The sequence below is a fragment of the Schistocerca cancellata genome, chromosome 2 (assembly GCF_023864275.1).
Source record: "Schistocerca cancellata isolate TAMUIC-IGC-003103 chromosome 2, iqSchCanc2.1, whole genome shotgun sequence".
NCBI lineage: Eukaryota > Metazoa > Arthropoda > Insecta > Orthoptera > Acrididae > Schistocerca > Schistocerca cancellata.
In genome coordinates, this window is record NC_064627.1 from 754,343,104 (window position 1) to 754,360,361 (window position 17,258).

The 17,258-nt window shown below is 40.0% G+C and overlaps 1 protein-coding gene across 3 annotated transcripts in view; it reads right to left on the reverse strand.

Moving 5' to 3' along the window:
* Positions 1 to 12,011, reverse strand: part of LOC126162574 (axin) — a 265,930-nt gene extending 253,919 nt beyond the window's left edge. For 2 of the 3 annotated variants that reach the window (XM_049919167.1, XM_049919165.1), the window contains exon 1: positions 11,535 to 12,010. The gene's annotated coding sequence lies outside the window, so the exon portion shown is untranslated. Of the gene's footprint in view, positions 1 to 11,534 lie in introns of all 3 variants that reach the window. The other variant, XM_049919166.1, reaches the window with a different exon arrangement.
* Positions 12,012 to 17,258: the final 5,247 nt, after the last annotated feature.

Sequence of the window (17,258 nt, forward strand, 5' to 3'; positions counted from 1 at the left end):
TTAAATACCTAGGCGGAATGATGCAAAGCAGTATGAAGTGAAACGTGCACATAAGGTCCGTTGCAGAATAGGCGAATGGACGCCTTCGGTTTACTGGGAGCTCCGTGAATTCAAATGGGAATCCCTGGAGGGAACACGACGTTATTTCCGCGAAACACCAATGAAAAAGTTTTCCGAACAGCACTTGAGACTGACTACAGAGCGAGACTGTTTGCAACAACGAATATCTCGAGTAATAACCGCGAAGACAAGGTAAGGGTAATTATGGGTCGTACGGTGGCATATAGGTGTTCGACAAGAACATGGAAACACTGCGAGGAATGCATGCTTGACGAGAAATGCAGATGCCTGTGGGTTGTGCTGTTGTATACCGGCCGTGCCCTTCCGAAGGAAACATCCCGGCATTTGTCTGGAGCGTTTTAGGAAAATCACGGAAAACCTAAATCAGGATGGCCGGACGCGGATTTGAACCGCCGTCCTCCCGAATGCTAGTCCAGTGTTGTAAGCACTGCGCCACCTGGAGCTAAGTGAAATCTAATGTGGACAAACAGCTGGTGCTCGTATGGTGGGTTCTTCCGTAACCAAGGCATTTCACAAGGCATCGTATCGAAGATGTACACTACGAGCCAGGAAAATAGAGAGACATCATCCCCCAAGTCACGAGGTGGACTAAATTGTATGTCGAGTGACGGTGACGGACAGTCAATGAAGAGGGTTGTGACGAAAAGTAAGAGAACGGCAGCTGCAAAAGTCGCACTCGCGAACCCTGTCAGCACCAAAACAATACGAAAGGAGATGAGTAATTAGGGAATTGCAGGGAGAGATGGAATTTCAAAACCACTCATCAGTGATGCGAATGTCCGTAAAATGAAAACATGGCGCCGAGGCCATAATACCCAGACTACGGCACTACTGAAGAAAGTTATTTGGTCTGATGAGTCTTGTGTTTCATGCTGTTGCCAACTTCTGGCCGAAGTTTGCGTCCCACAAGTGAAACGTGGCGGGGTTCGGTGATGATTTGGGCAGCCATATTTTGGTATTCCATGGGCCCCATGGCTACTCTGCAAGGTTGCATTACTGCCATGGATTATGTTACCATTCTGACTGATAAGGTCCATCCCACAGTACTTCAGGAAGGCATCTGACACTGCCCCGCAATGCCATTTAGTGAAAGAAATACGAGTTTATCGAGTATCCCGAGCGGATTTACGACTGGATTCAAGACTTCCTTGCAGACAGAACTCAACACGTCGCTCTTAACGGAACAAAATCGACAGTTGTAAAAGTAATTTCCGGAATACCCCAAGGAAGTGTGATGGGCCCGTTACTGTTTACAATATATGATCTAGTATAAAGCGTCGGATGCTCTTCAAGGCTGCTCACATGTTATGCGGTCGTCTGTAACAAAGTAGCACAGCCACAAGATAGTAACCATTTGTTGAATGATCTCTGACCCTGTAGGTAAATAAATGTAACATATTGCGCATACACAGGAAAAGAAATCCTCAACTGTATAGCTACACTACTGATGACATATCGTTGGAAACAGTATCTAATACTGTAAAATATCTACGTGTAACTATTCAGGACGACCGTTAAGTGGAATCGCCACATAAAACAAATAGTGAGAAAAGTGACACCAGACTAAGATTCATATTCATCTTAGGGAACTGAAACTCATCCACGAAGGCAATAGCCTGTAAGTGCTTGTTCGGTCGATTCTTGAGTATTGTTCACCTCACTGGGATCCCTACCAGGAAGGACTGATAGGGAAGATCCAACGAATAGCGGCGCGTTTCGTCACGGGATCGTTTAGCCAGCTCGAGAGCGTTACGGAGATGCTCAACAAACTCCATTGACAGATTTTACAAGAGAGGCGTTGTGCATCACGGAGAGATTTACTATTGAAATTTCAAGAGTGCCGTTTCCGGGAAGGGTCGGACAACATATTACTTCACCCACATACGTCTCGTGTAGTGACCACGAGGAGAAAATTCGAGAAATTAGGCCAATACGGACGATTATCGACAATCATTCTTCCTCTTCCGCGCTGGTTTTGTGAGCACGAGTGCGAATTGCCGAATCTCAGCTGGCCACCAGGCACCAGATCACAGTGTTACCGAGTCGTTGTGGGCTACTATCTCAAGAATCTACTTTGAAAACCCCCCTTTCCCTGCTCCATTCGCGACTGGAGCAGAAAAGGTAATGACTAGTTGCTGTACGAAGTAGCCTCTGCCATGCACCGTATGATGTCTTGCGATGTGTGTATGTATGTATGCCTATGTAGATTGGTTTCTAAACCATTTGGGACGGTATGAAGTCCAAAAGGTCTTATTAAAGAGCAATGAAACGGGACAGTGTATTCGCAGCGTTACTGGTCGTAAGGTGACCAGATACGTATATAAAATGAAGTGCAGCTTGCTGCTGTTATCGTTGTAATGAGGATTCGGACAACTACCACAGATATATTCCACACATCGTTACAATATTAGACCATTAGTCTGCTCATACAAAGCAACGTGAACTTTTAGTTCTGGCGCCTTTGCCCTCCATGCCACCTTATACACGAGAAAAAAAATTAACCGTCATTGCAATGTTCGATGAACGCCGGTTAACAGAATTTAGTTACACGGTTCTTCTAGATAACTATTAAGATTTGTGTAATATTTTTACAAGATGCTACAGTGCAGAACGAACAAACTTAAGGGGATTCTGATTGCATTTCCGGATGCGATGTACAGTACTGCCGAAAGCCTTACACAATACGAACCCAAACCGAACAGATCTTGTGGTTTTGTCGCAACAAAAAACAACTTGCAACAATTTTAGTCCTTCGAACACACGACTTACCACAGAGACACGCACTGACACTCCTAGCTGTTACTGACTACGGTTCAAATGGCTCTGAGCACTATGGGACTTAACTGCTGTGGTCATCAGTCCCCTAGAACTTAGAACTACTTAAACCTAACTAACCCAAAGACATCACACACATCCATGCCCGAGGCAGGATTCGAACCTGCGACCGTAGCGGTCGCGCGGTTCCAGACTGTAGCGCCTAGAACCGCTCGGCCACTTCGACCGACTACTGACTAAGGTCGTTGAAAACAACTTAGTAATCAAACATACACAAGCCAATATAATGTCAGTCTGATTCGTTCGCAGTGCCGCTATATTAGCAATCCACCAGTTTCTGCTGAAGCACCGATGGCTTTGAAGCATACGAAACGTAACTGAACACGAAGCGCCTATCCTGTCTCTTCCCAGAACGCATCCGCAGTTTTGCCTTGCTGACAGGAAGCGACCGTCTACAGCGACAGATCCGAGGTGAGATTCCACACCGATGCGATGCGTATACGTGCGTGCGCGAGAGGCGGAAAGAAAGGTGGAGGAGGAAGAGGGTTATAACAGGAGAAGGGAAGAAGACGAGGGGCAGAGAGAGAGAGAGAGAGAGAGAGAGAGAGAGAGAGAGGCGCAGGAGTCCAGGCGGGGCGAAGGAGAGGCTTTCAAAGGTGGCCCCGGTGCAAAACGGCTCTTTGTCTGCGGCCTGTTTTTGTGGGCAACCTCCTGACTGGGGGTCGGAGCAGCAAAGCTCAAGAAAGTTTTACATCGAAGGGGGGAGGGGGGGAAGAGAGGACGAAGGCTAGCTGCAGCAGGAACTGGCGAGGAAAGATGGGAGCGAGCTGGCACTTCTGAAAAGGTCCTGGTTTCCCTACGCCAACGCGCGGCATGGGACAGCTCGGCGCGGCTCCGTAAAGACCACTTTATACGTTCAGAAACAGCGGCCGAATGCAGAGGCGCTTTGCCTGGCTTCTTCAATGACTCCTGCCTTCCGCTTGCTACTCTGCATACATGAATACTGCTACGGAGCCTTATCGCATAATGTGAATAATTAATGTGTTTTCATAAGCTCTAGCGTCTGGGAAGACGCCGCAACCACAAGCAAGATCACGAAGGTGTAAGCGAAAGCAGACGCTGCACTTAACCCATATCGTTCAGTAGTCACGGAATATATGACTGTCTATTCCGCAGGGAAGAACGTCAAATCAACATGCCATTCAATTTCGGGTTATTGATGGTACTGTCGTCTGTAAAGGTTCAACTAAAGAAGAAAACAACGTATATAAAGCACACACACTGTGAGAAGCTATACCCTCGGTACCTTCCTTCTATTCCTATAATTTGTTAAATGACGACTTTCACAGAAACAGTTTTTAAAAAAATTAAATCTAAGAGTGACTTTATGTGTGCCAAGACTATTAATATTGATACAAATATCTGCTGTTTCAAATTATGTGAATACTTAGATGTAATTTTACTGTGAATTAATACATGAAAGCCTTTATCATGACATAAACAACCATAAAAAAATTAAAGAAAAATAAAAACTACATGCATTTGAACTGAGAGGAAAATACAATAAATAAATGTTCCTTTAGTAAAAATTGCCACAAAGCTTATGAAAGCTACAAGCAGACAACACGAGGAAAAGGGCTTGAGGTATAGAAACAGTAATAACAAAGTATTCCTCAGCATCTGACAAAAAATAAGTTAGGTTCATTTCATCAAATTAAATAGGTAGCTTTTTAATCCAAATCTGTCAGCCCTACACCTACCAACACTCTCTTGCATCATTGCTTTCTTTATTTACAGGAAAGGAGCTGAAACTGAACAAAACATCACACAATGCTGTCTGTCTGATTAAAGAGTGTTTCTGACAGATGGCAACTAGACCTCTGTCTACCACTTGCAGCACAACTCATAACTATTAGATACCACTGACATTAATATTAAAAACAAACAGCATGATATGTACTGTGCTGAGAGAGATGGTTACATTTTCACTTATTTCAATGAGCTATTTTGAAGAAAAAATTTGTTTCCTTACAAAAACTTCCATTTAGTGGTGGAATATGTTTGATAATAAGTTTCTACACAATTTTTCCTAAGGAAGCAAGTCACTTTCCAGGTAGTACACTTCTTTCACTTGCTTATTTTCTAAATGTAACCAGGCACTATTGCTTTAGGATAGGTCTTAAAAGGGTGTTGCCTTTCTTCAGAGGATTTCATACTTAAGACTCTGCATTCATGCAGGCAGAGAACTGTCTTTACAAAGCACATATATACAAGAGCTAGGACAGATTAGTAATACGAGTCACGTACCATCCACCACACACCATAAAGTGTGTTATGAAATAATTAAATGAAATCTGTCGCCAGTTTACTAGTTGGACATTGCAAAACATTACAAGAAGTTATATTCATTACCACAAAAAATTCCTAAGCCCCACTGTGGATTACCCATGGGTTTCTGTTTGTAATCTGGCATTTGAGTGACCCACTCAAGCAAACAGGCAAGGTGTGTGAAAACAGGTCATATACTCCACAAATGATGATATTGCCACCCTAAGCAGCATGTTTACTAGTGCCATATAGCCCCCAAATATATTTGATGACTCCCCCCCCCCCTCCAATCAGTTACAACAGCACATTCACATTATATGAAAGAACCAATCATGTTTGCAAGCTATACACCGTATCAGTTACCAATTTGACATTTGGATGAGTGAAGATGGGTACGGGAGACAAAACACTGTCAGAATATATGGCAATATACAAGAAAAGGCAGCTCAATGACCTGTAGGTTTTATGGAAAGATGACAGAACCATAGGACACTCACAATAAAAGCAACACTACTATTGTCATACTGCTTCATAAATGCACCATAAAAATATGTTCGAGCTTCTAATATGTTATGTCAACAGTTGTTGTTGTTGTTGTTGTTGTTGTCTTCAGTCCTGAGACTAATTTGATGCAGCTCTCCATGCTACTCTATCCTGTGCAAGCTTCTTCATCTCCCAGTACCTACTGCAACCTACATCCTTCTGAATCTGCTTAGTGTATTCATCTCTTGGTCTCCCTCTACGATTTTTACCCTCCACACTGCCCTCCAATACTAAATTGGTGATCCCTTGATGCCTAGAACATGTCCTACCAACCGATCCCTTCTTCTAGTCAAGTTGTGCCACAAACTCCTCTTCTCCCCAATCCTATTCAGTACTTCAACATTAGTTATGTGATCTACCCATATAATCTTCAGCATTCTTCTGTAGCACCACATTTCGAAAGCTTCTATTCTCTTCTTGTCTAAACTATTTATCGGCCATGTTTCACTTCCATACAAATACTTTCATAAACGACTTCCTGACACTTAAATCTATACTCGATGTTAACAAATTTCCCTTCTTCAGAAACGCTTTCATTGCCATTGCCAGTCTACATTTTATATCCTCTCTACTTCGACCATCATCAGTTATTTTGATCCCCAAATAACAAAACTCCTTTACTACTTAATTCGACTACATTCCATTATCCTCGTTTTGCTTTTGTTGATGTTCATCTTATATCCTCCTTTCAAGATACTGTCCAATCCGTTTAACTGCTCTTCAAAGTCCTTTGCTGTCTCTGACAGAATTACAATACCATCGGCAAACCTTAAAAGTTTTTATTTCTTCTCCACGGATTTTAATACCTTCTACGAATTTTTCTTTTGTTTCCTTTACTGCTTGCTCAATATACAGATTGAACAACATTGGGGAGAGGCTACAACCCGTCTCACTCCCTTCCCAAGCACTGCTTCCCTTTCATGTCCCTCGACCCTTATAACTGCCATCTGGTTTCTGTACAAATTGTAAATAGCCTTTCGCTCCCTGTATTTTACCCCTGTCACCTTCAGAATTTGAAAGAGAGTATTCCAGTCAACATTGTCAAAAGCTTTCTTTAAGTCTACAAAAGCTAGAAACGTAGGTTTGCCTTTTCTTAAGCTAGCTTCTAAAATAAGTCGTAGGGTCAGTATTGCCTCACGTGTTCCCATATTTCTACGGAATCCAAACCGATCTTCCCCGAGGTCAGCTTCTACCAGTTTTCGCATTCGTCTGTAAAGAATTTGCGTTTGTATTTTGAAGCGGTGACTTATTAAACTGATAGTACGGTAATTTTCACATCTGTCAACACCTGCTTTCTTTGGGATTGGAATTATTATATTCTTCTTGAAGTCTGAGGGTATTTTGCCTGTCTCATCCATTTTGCTCACCAGATGGTAGAGTTTTGTCAGAACTGGCTCTCCCAAGGCCGTCAGTAGTTCTAATGGAATGTTGCCTACTCCCGGGGCCTTGTTTCGACTTAGGTCTTTCAGTGCTCTATCAAACACTTCACGCAGTATCATATCTCCCATTTCATCTTCATCCTCTTCCATTTCTATAACATTGCCCTCAAATACATCGACCTTGTATAGACCCTCTATATACTCCTTCCACCACACTGCTTTCCCTTCTTTGCTTAGAACTGGGTTTCCATCTGAGCTCTTGATATTCATACAAGTGGTTCTCTTTTCTCCAAAGGTCTCTTTAATTTTCCTGTAGGCAGAATCTATCTTACCCCTAGTGAGATAAGCCTCTACATCCTTACATTTGTCCTCTAGCCACGCATGCTTAGCCATTTTGCACTTCCTGTCGATCTCATTTTTGAGACGTTTGTATTCCTTTTTGCCTGCTTCATTTACTGCATTTTTATATTTTCTCCTTTCATCAATGAAATTCAATATTTCTTCTGTCACCCAAGGATTTCTACTGGCCCTCATCTTTTTACCTACTTGATACTCTGCTGCCTTCACTACTTCATCCCTCAAAGCTACCCATTCTTCTTCTACTGACAACAGATTACGTCAAAACGTGGAATTTTTCATGTACAATTAAACTACAAACTTTACCCCCCCCCCTCCCACACCCACCCACACACACACACACACACACACACACACACACACACACACACACACACACACACACACACACACACACACACACACAAAGTACAATACTCATCATCTTCAGTCATTTGAAATCCATTGTGTGATAGAGGCTTCCATGAGAGATTTCCATGCTTTATAGTCTTCTGCTATGCACATCTAAATTACTCTATTAGATTGACAACTCACATTTCTTACATCTTATAACTTCCTTAATACATTAACAATCCACTCGGCGAACATGCCATCATTTCATTTCTATTACGCCTACAGTCATAATTACACCTTTAACTCGGCTTTTTCTCTGAACCGACTGTCTGTTTTCTAGCCTCTTTCCTGACATGCATGTCTCTAACAGCCAATGAGTTGTTTCCAGATAGTTTTCACCTTAAAAGTCCATGTCCATGTCTCTCAGCCAACAATCAAAACTGGTAAATACAATTTGACTGTAAAGTTTTTGTTTCAAACACACTGGAAGTTTAGTTTTGAAAATATTATTTAGTTTACTAAAAGCTTTCCAGGACATGTTCCCTCTTTGGTTTAGTTCTTTTTCTGTTCGATATTAATCACTGCAAATTTTTAATATAGTACAATGTATTGAACAATTCTTCTAGTACTTTTCTTTAACTAAGATTTTCATAATTGAGGGTTCTGCAGAGAAACATGAAAGACTAAATGAAAGCATGACTGATTTATTTATACAGTCTTCTCATGCCATTTTTCTACATGGAAGATACTGAACTTCCATTTAGAATCAGCAATTGGACAGCATTTATGGTGAAATAAGGAACAAAATGCAAAAAGAGTGGCAGAAAGTAATACCCGAAGAACGCATGATGCCGAAAGGACTGTTCATTATTGTCACTGTTTCACTGAAGATCAGCTTGGTCCATTCATTCTTCCTTGACTGAAACTAGGTTTAGTAAGACACTGAAAACTACACAGGCACTCTCCATGCACAATTACATTCTTCACACATTTGAATGAGGGGTGAAGGAAGGAGGGAAGACACACCTGTACTTATTATCTACACTTGAGGTGGCTTGTTAATGCTTAGTAATAGTTTGCAGGAAACTCCAGCTGACAGTATGAAGTATAACTTATTAACAGACTGTTACAACAGTGAACACAGCCCGTACTTTTTAAATTATTTCTTTAATATGTCACATTTCACTAGTTGCTTGGTGATTAAATTTGCCTGTTTAGGGCTTCTCTTGTTCTCGAGAAAAAGAGAAATTTTATTATAGTCTCTTTGTAACAGCAATCTTCACATATGTCAAATGTAACATTCTTAACACTCTCGGATTACTGTCATTACTGGTGTGTATAACATTAGAGGCTGAATTAATGTATGATATTCTTTGACTAACTCTTGGTAAGTTTCTTGGTATCTTTATACAAATAGGTATATTTCTCATGTAAACATTAAAAAGTTACAAACTGACAACAGACTAGCCCTATGTCACTGCTTCTCCGCAAAAATATTTCATTACATGTAATGCTGAAAAACCTAGTACAATTTCGGGAGTGTATTTTATTATACAAGATGTGTGATTGCACATTCTTTCTACACCGGTCTCCAGGTCCACTGTTAAATTGCAACCTAGCTTTGTTATGTGTATTATGCCATTAAAACAAAATAATAGCACACAATTCTACCATTAAAAAAGAAGAGACTTATAAAACTGTGGAATATAGGCAAAGTCCTATCATAAAAAATTCATAATTAGCTTAAAAAGTTATGTCTTCCACATTTCTCAAAAGTATACTAAATGTACAAGAGGTTGCAAGACAGAAAAAGCCTCTGTAGGCTAGTGGACAGGAATTTTGACATGTGTACATCAATTACTGCCGTAGACATACAAAAAAGCTGCCACAAATTGCAACACACTTGGTACCTCAAGGACAATTAAAGAACTATCAGCACACCTAGCCTTCTACCACATTTGTGTTTTGCAAGCTGGTTAAACACTACTTTTTTACAGCCTGTGGCTTCATCACCTCTCAGGAATGTTGTATGCTGTGTTTTTATTTAATGCTGAACCACCAATCCAGGAAAGTAAATTTATGCCTAAGAATTTCACTAAGTAATGAATGCATTTCACTTTCACTGTGGTCACTCAAGAGGGGGGGGGGGGATGTTTTCACAGATAACCAAAGTTACAGTCATGTGCCAGTCTCTAACAAGCAAACAGACATTTTTAGGATGGATAACATACAAAAGCCAAACATGATATGTGAAAATATTAAATAAAAGGCAGTGTAGGAGGAACACAAAAATGCATTTGTGACTAAGAAGGCTCATACGATATCTCATTTATCTTCAATTGACAACTGAGCTCACAATGAAGGGAATTCAGTGAGAGTAAAGACATAATACAGATTTTGACAGTTTAAGTACACAGATGAATCATGGTAAACCCTTGTTGTGTATTAAATTACTGATGTTTAGTATATTATTTTTACAGTGGCATTCCTGTGCTTCAGGATAACACAAGTTTATGACACGCATATGTCTGATCACAAAATTTCACATTTACATAAATGTTTTCCTGTCAAACTCAAATGACAACAATTATTAGGTTTCACAATTTGAATACACTTTGATATAACCAATAGTTGAGATAATGTGGTAATGATTGTCTATATATTTCCTGTGAATCCTAAGGAGTCAGCCTACGAAATGGTGCAAGGAAGAGAAGCATTATCCTGTGTTAGGACTTCCTTCAAAGTGCACAGCAGTGACAAACTTAAAAATTGAGCTACATTAATTATAAGGCCACTATCATGATAAAATTGTGTACACGAGCAATCGACACCACAAGAATCAGCTAGGAAAGTGACTGATTACTCAATGATGGTATAACAGAAACATCGTACTGCAACAAAACAAAATTTATCCTAACATTAAGTAAGTATTAAAACACAATGAGGCAATTCAAAGAGAGAGATATTTTATGTGTTTCCCACGGGGAGGGGGGTGGGGGGAAATGGACATTAGTTCTGACACATATTTAGATAATTTTTTACACAAACAGCCATACAAGGTATTGGAGCAATGGCATGAGAAATATGTACCACTAGGCGTACATAATTTGGAATTATTATAACAATTCTGAAATTTCTGCACTTTGAATTCAAGTAATCATTACATGGTATCTCCCACACCACTTGTACACAAACAACACATACATGACGTAACTCAACCACACTAAAAAAAGGTTGAAGATCGTAGTATGAGCAGAGACATTGGATCGTTGAATGTCAAAATGAATATGTACAGCTAGGTAACATAATGCATCCACAGAAACAACACAACCCAAATGTGCATATCGCCGCCTCCAACAGCTAGGAACAATAATTCTCGAAAGTAGAAGAAAAGAGCTAGGTATCAACATAGAACAACTGACAAGTAAGCAGCAGTGATTACCAAACACTATAAACAACAACAAGAATGGCGTTGTGTGTGCCTGATTTAGCTTAAACTTCGTAGAAAAAAATACAATACAATAATGCACTGGAGTAGTGCCTTCAAGTCACAATCTTCAAAGTCAATTACAATAAATACAAGCATCGACTGAGTTGATAAACAAGTAACATAACCAGGGAACATACTCAGGGTCAGAACGTGCCTGCAACGTTAATGAACACCCCTGACACCAAACTCGATCCTATGCAATGAATTATTATGCACAGAAAGTCTGTAAATAAATTCCAGAGTCTTACCTTACAAACACCTGAACCGTTGAATCGGCCGTCACACGTATTTAAATGTTCTTCGTAAGTAATACCACTTATGCACATCGTAATTTCGTCATACCGTCACAAGAATTAACAATTTACGGACGTAAGTTCATAATTCACAGTCTTCTAAAACAAGACTTCATTGTCAACACTAACAAAAAGGAACTTTGCTTGACGTACTTTCCGTGATGGGCATGTTTCGAGTCCCTCTGACGATAGTTTCTCAAAGCTAATTTCAAAGTTAAGCCAATCACGTTCGGCAATTGCTAAGTTTATACACTTTTCAATGTTTTGTACGGAATGTGGAATGTCACGCGGTAAAAATTAAATTATATTTACGTATTTGTCTGAAATATATTTTGTAACTAGTCCTCTCCATATTAGAATTAGCCGCATTCCATTAATTCAAGCGTGGTGCAGGGTCACTAAACGCAAACTAGCCATCACAGATTATACTACGAGAGGACTTCGCTACCATCTTTGTTCGACACTGACACACTGAAACATCTTTGGATATTAAGCGGCACGAGGAGGACAAACAACGCTATTTTATCATTGACGCTACCGTGTTATTAACTTCCACTTGTTTATTGATATCGAAATCACCAAATAATAGTATTTTGTGTTTATTTGTGTGAATACTCGATCAGAAAAGTATCTTAAAACGTAAAATTTGTAATTAACTGGAACTTTTTCGACAACGTTTTACTGTTAATTTATGCGATTCTAGGATGTCACTGAAAACAGTGGTGGATAGCTAATCACAAACAACATAGAGCTCAGAAAACGTAGTTATGCACTTTGCAGCCTTTGTTTATACTTCATATTTTGGTCTGTTATCTGGTTTATTTATTGTGTGTTGCAAGCGATTGAAAAGATCTAATATTTATGTCTCGCATATAATAGTTTCTAATATAAAAAACAATACACATAATAGAAGTCATTCGACTCATTATTTTTTATTTACCCATATCTATTAACGTTGAATCCAGAGATATTAAAAGCAGCTCAAAAGCTTTGTTTGTTTTTGGCGCCATTGTTTTAAATTTTTAGTACTCAAAACAAACATACAATAGTAATGCTGAATGGATAGAACATGATATTAAAAAGCTAACTGGAGATGAGCGATTCGAGTGCCGAAAATAATGAATTTCAGTTTTATCTGCTGCTCGTAAGACAATACATCTTTCAGTTGCCTGAGGAAGATGGTATGTTAATTCTCGTAAGCTGCTTGTAACTGTAATTATCACATACCGTAGCCACATATTTTGTTACCGTTTACCTATTTTATGCAGGCTGCATCAAAACTAATAACAGAAACTGATTTAGGCGAAAGCATACAACATTAGTAGCAAAAACGTTCCATAAAATATGGATAAACAAAAAACTGTACAAGACATTCGGAATATGTGTTTACGAGCTGACACTGACTTCACTATGACTTAATAAAATGTGTATGGGACTTAAATATTTGAGATTGTGTCTTTACATAAATTTTATCGATGGTCCTTGGCTATGAATTGTGGCATATATGCACGATGGGGCACTGCCATATTTGGCTGCTGACGAAAGATGGCATCAGCAACATGGTCCAAGACGGTCAGGTTGAGCAGGGCCCGCCCATATCTTGGTCTCCAAGATTAAGTGATCTCAGATGTGTGGATTTTCCTGTTTGGGGTCATCTCATGAGTGAAGTATACACATTCCTTTTACGAATGTCGAAAACTTGGGCAGCGATCTCTTTAGTCTTGTCAAAATTAATGATTGATCTGACAGTATCTGAAAGAATCTGTATCTCACTGCAGACACGAGTGCAGTGTTGTATATAGATATACATGTTAGGTGTGCAGAATATCTTCTTTAACAGCTATGAGTGCGCCGTAAACTACAACACGTAGCTTCTTGAAATAATATCGTATTTCTCATTAAGATAGACAGTGGGTGAAATTAGCCTCCAGTTAAATTGGAAATTAATTTGATAGCTATACTTGACCTGCATTGGTTCCAACTGGGACAATATTTCATACTGAAACACCTTCCCAGTTATCTCACAAATGTCACATTTGCAGGCCCATCCTTATAGGATTGTATTTACTTATACTGCCATATACTTTCACCTCTGTTAGATTTCTCGTTTGTTTATGATACACCCTATGTCCAAAGATCTATAATTGAATGCCAAAAGTATGGCTAACATAATAAACTTAGTTCAAAATCAGCAGAGATATTTACTCCAAAGTGAGCAACATCACATTGCTGTTAACATTCAGTTAAGCACAGGACTCATGTTTGGGGGAAACTGTATGTAATTTGTATAAGAAGATATGGAGTAATTAATTTTCTCCTGTGTGTAGCCACCAGGTTTCACACGAGGAATATTATTTTGAATGTCCATGAGATTTTAATAAACTTCAGTTCTCATTAATTCTTGCAAACACATGATGTTTTGTGCTATTGTCTGTGGACTGTGACATTATTTCGATATTTCCATTTTTTTGTGACACTGTTTATTCTGTATTTGTGAGATACAAGAGCCACTGTCTCTTGTGGGTATAGTTCTCATCTCTATCCTTTTTATTAAATACATGTGTCAATGCTTAGAACTTTCTGGGATGTTCATTTCACTATACACCTTTTCAGAGTCAATCTATTCCCTGTACCTTGTAAAATTTCAGTAATAATTTACCTACAGTAATAAGAAAACATTGCTGAAAATATATTGAAAACCAACTTTCAGTGTGTAATGTTCTCATGCAGCTGATAGTAAGAATGTGCAGATCCATGAAGTTGTGTACATTCATATATTTTACAAGTAGATAAGCATAACCATTCAGTTACAAGAGACAGATAACATTTATTCTTGTATACATTGGGGTTAGTCCTTGTGAAGTCAACCAAAGGTCTGTTTCTTGATATAGTACACCATGTGATCAAAAGTATCCAGACACCTGGCTGAAAATGACTTACAATTTCGTGATGCCCTCCATCAGTAATGCTGGAATTCAGTATGGTGTTGGCCCACCCTTAGCCTTGATGACAGCTTCCACTCTCGCAGGCATACATTCAATCAGGTGCTGGAAGGTTTCCTGGGGAATGGCAGCAAATTCTTCATGGAGTGCTGCTCTGAGGAGAGATATCAATGTCGGTCTGTGGGGCCTGGCACCAAGTCGGTATTCCAAAACATCCTAAAGGTGTTCTATAGGATTCAGATCAGGACTCTGTGCAGGCCAGTCCATTACAGGGATGTTATTGTCGTGTAACCACTCCGCCACAAGCCGTGCATTGTAAATAGGAGGTCCATCGTGTTGAAAGATGCAGTCGCCATCCCCGAATTGGTCTTCAATAACGGGAAGCAAGAAGGTGCTTAAAACATCAATGTAGGCTGTGATGTGATAGTGCCATGCAAAACATCGAGGCGTGCAAGCCCCCTCCATGAAAAACACGACCACACCACCTACTTCGAATTTTCCATTGTTCAATCGTCCAATGTTTATACTCCTTACACTAAGCGAGGCGTCGTTTGGCATTTACCGGCGTGATGTGTGGCGTATGAGGAGCCACTCGACCATGAAATCCAAGTTTTCTTATCTCCCACCTAACTATCGTAGTACTACCAGCGGATCCTGATGCAGTTTGGAATTCCTGTGTGATGGTCTCGATAGATGTCCACCTGTTACACATTACGATCCTCTTCAACTGTTGGTGGTCTCTGTCAGTCAACAGACGAGGTCGGCCTGTACACTTATGTGCTGTACGTGTCCCTTCATGTTTCCACTTCAGTATCACATCGGAAACAGTGGACCTAGGGATGTTTAGGAGTGTGGAAATCTCGCTTACAGATGTATGGCACAAGTGACACACAATCACCTGACCATGTTCGAATTCAGTGAGTTCCGCAGAGCGCTCCATCCTGCTCTCTCACGATGTCTAATGACTACTGAGGTCGCTGATATGGAGTACCTGGGAGTAGGTGGCAGCACAATGCATCTAACATGAACAACATATGTTTTTGGGGGTGTCCAGATCACATAGTGTATCAGATTTTGACAATTTTTGTACATTAATAGTTCTATATGAAAAATTCACAATTAAAACTGTTTGGACATTTTATTTTTGAGTTATTCATTTTTAAACTTTCTAATATTATACCATTTTGTCACTTTTGGAACATGAAAATCAACATATATAAAAACTGTTTGACATTCCTAAAATTTGCACCATTTTATTTATTTTATTATAAGCTTTGAAGTACATGCTACTTTGAAGTGTTTATAAAAATACTGAATTTTCCCAAACCAAATATTAAAAAAAAAAAAAAATATGAAAATTAGATGATCAAAATTTATAGTGGCAACTTACCAAAATAAATTTTATTTTATTGATAAGTGCAGCATCTAACATGTAGTCTGTAGGGTACTTATTACTAAGTTGTAATGCAAATCTTAAGTGTCAAAAACTAAATAAAGCTGTCAAATCATTATCGCTTTTTTGTGACAATCAGTCAGGCAGGAGCTGCCAACCAAACCACAGGGGCAATAGGTATTAACTGACTGTGTGACATTTTACGAGTTCCCAAACAGAAGAGTATTATATGGTTTCATCTGTGTGCTTTGGAAGTTTAGTTTTTGAATATCTGTATGCTAATCTAATTTACTAGACACAGTTCTTGCGTTTTTGTCAGTGTCTACAATAGTGTTTCATAGCATGTGTCGATAGTAGTTTATTTGTCTGTGTAGTGTAGTTTCCCAACGCTCTTAGTATTGGTAGGGACTGTGACTGCTGTGTGCGAATGTGAGCTGAGTGGGTGACACTTCGCTTGCTGCTCCAGGCTGTGTCAGCTTTGATTACACAGCTTGAGGCTGTAGTGGATGGGTATCACCCTTGTGGGCTGCCCCTGATGATGCAACAGATGTCCAGCACAGTCCACGAGTCTGCCAATAGGTCTCCACCAGTGGCCATCCCAGTTGCTGCTCAAGTTGAGGATGACTCCTCACCCATTGTCAAGTGTAAGATCGCCTTAGGGCGTGGCAGGCTGTGAAAGATCTCGTATAGGGTGTCGTTATTGGTAGTTGGGAGCTCTAATGTTATGTCCGTCATGGGGCGCCTTAGGGACATGGCTGCAAAGGAAGTTAAGAAAGTCAACGTACACTCCATGTACATACTGGGTGGAGTCATTCCAGATGTGGAAAGGGTCATTCCGGATACCATGAAGAGCACTGGGTGCAGCCAACTGCAGGTGGTGGCTCATGTTAACACCAATGATGTGTGTCACTTTGGATCAGAAGAGATTCTCTCTGGTTTCGAGAGGCTGTCACAAGTGATAAAGGCTGCCAGTTTTGTTTGTGAGATGTAAACAGAGTTCACCATTTGCAGCACAGTCGACAGGACCGATTGAGGACCTATGGTACACAGCCAATTGGAGTGTCTGTATCAGAGGATCATACAGCCATAGATTACTCGACTTGCGCCATAGGGTGGTGGGGTTTCAGGTTCCACTAAATAGATCAGGAGTTCATTACATGCAGGATGCGGCTACACAGGTAGTGGGGGCTGTGTGGCGTGGACTGGGCGGTTTTTTAGGTTAGAGGGCCTTGGGAAAACACGCAAAGGGCTTCAATCTGAAATGGTGCAGATCGAACACGGAAAGAATATAGATCTAGGAATCATTGGTATAACAGCTGTAAGCTGTCGTAGCTATATTGGGAA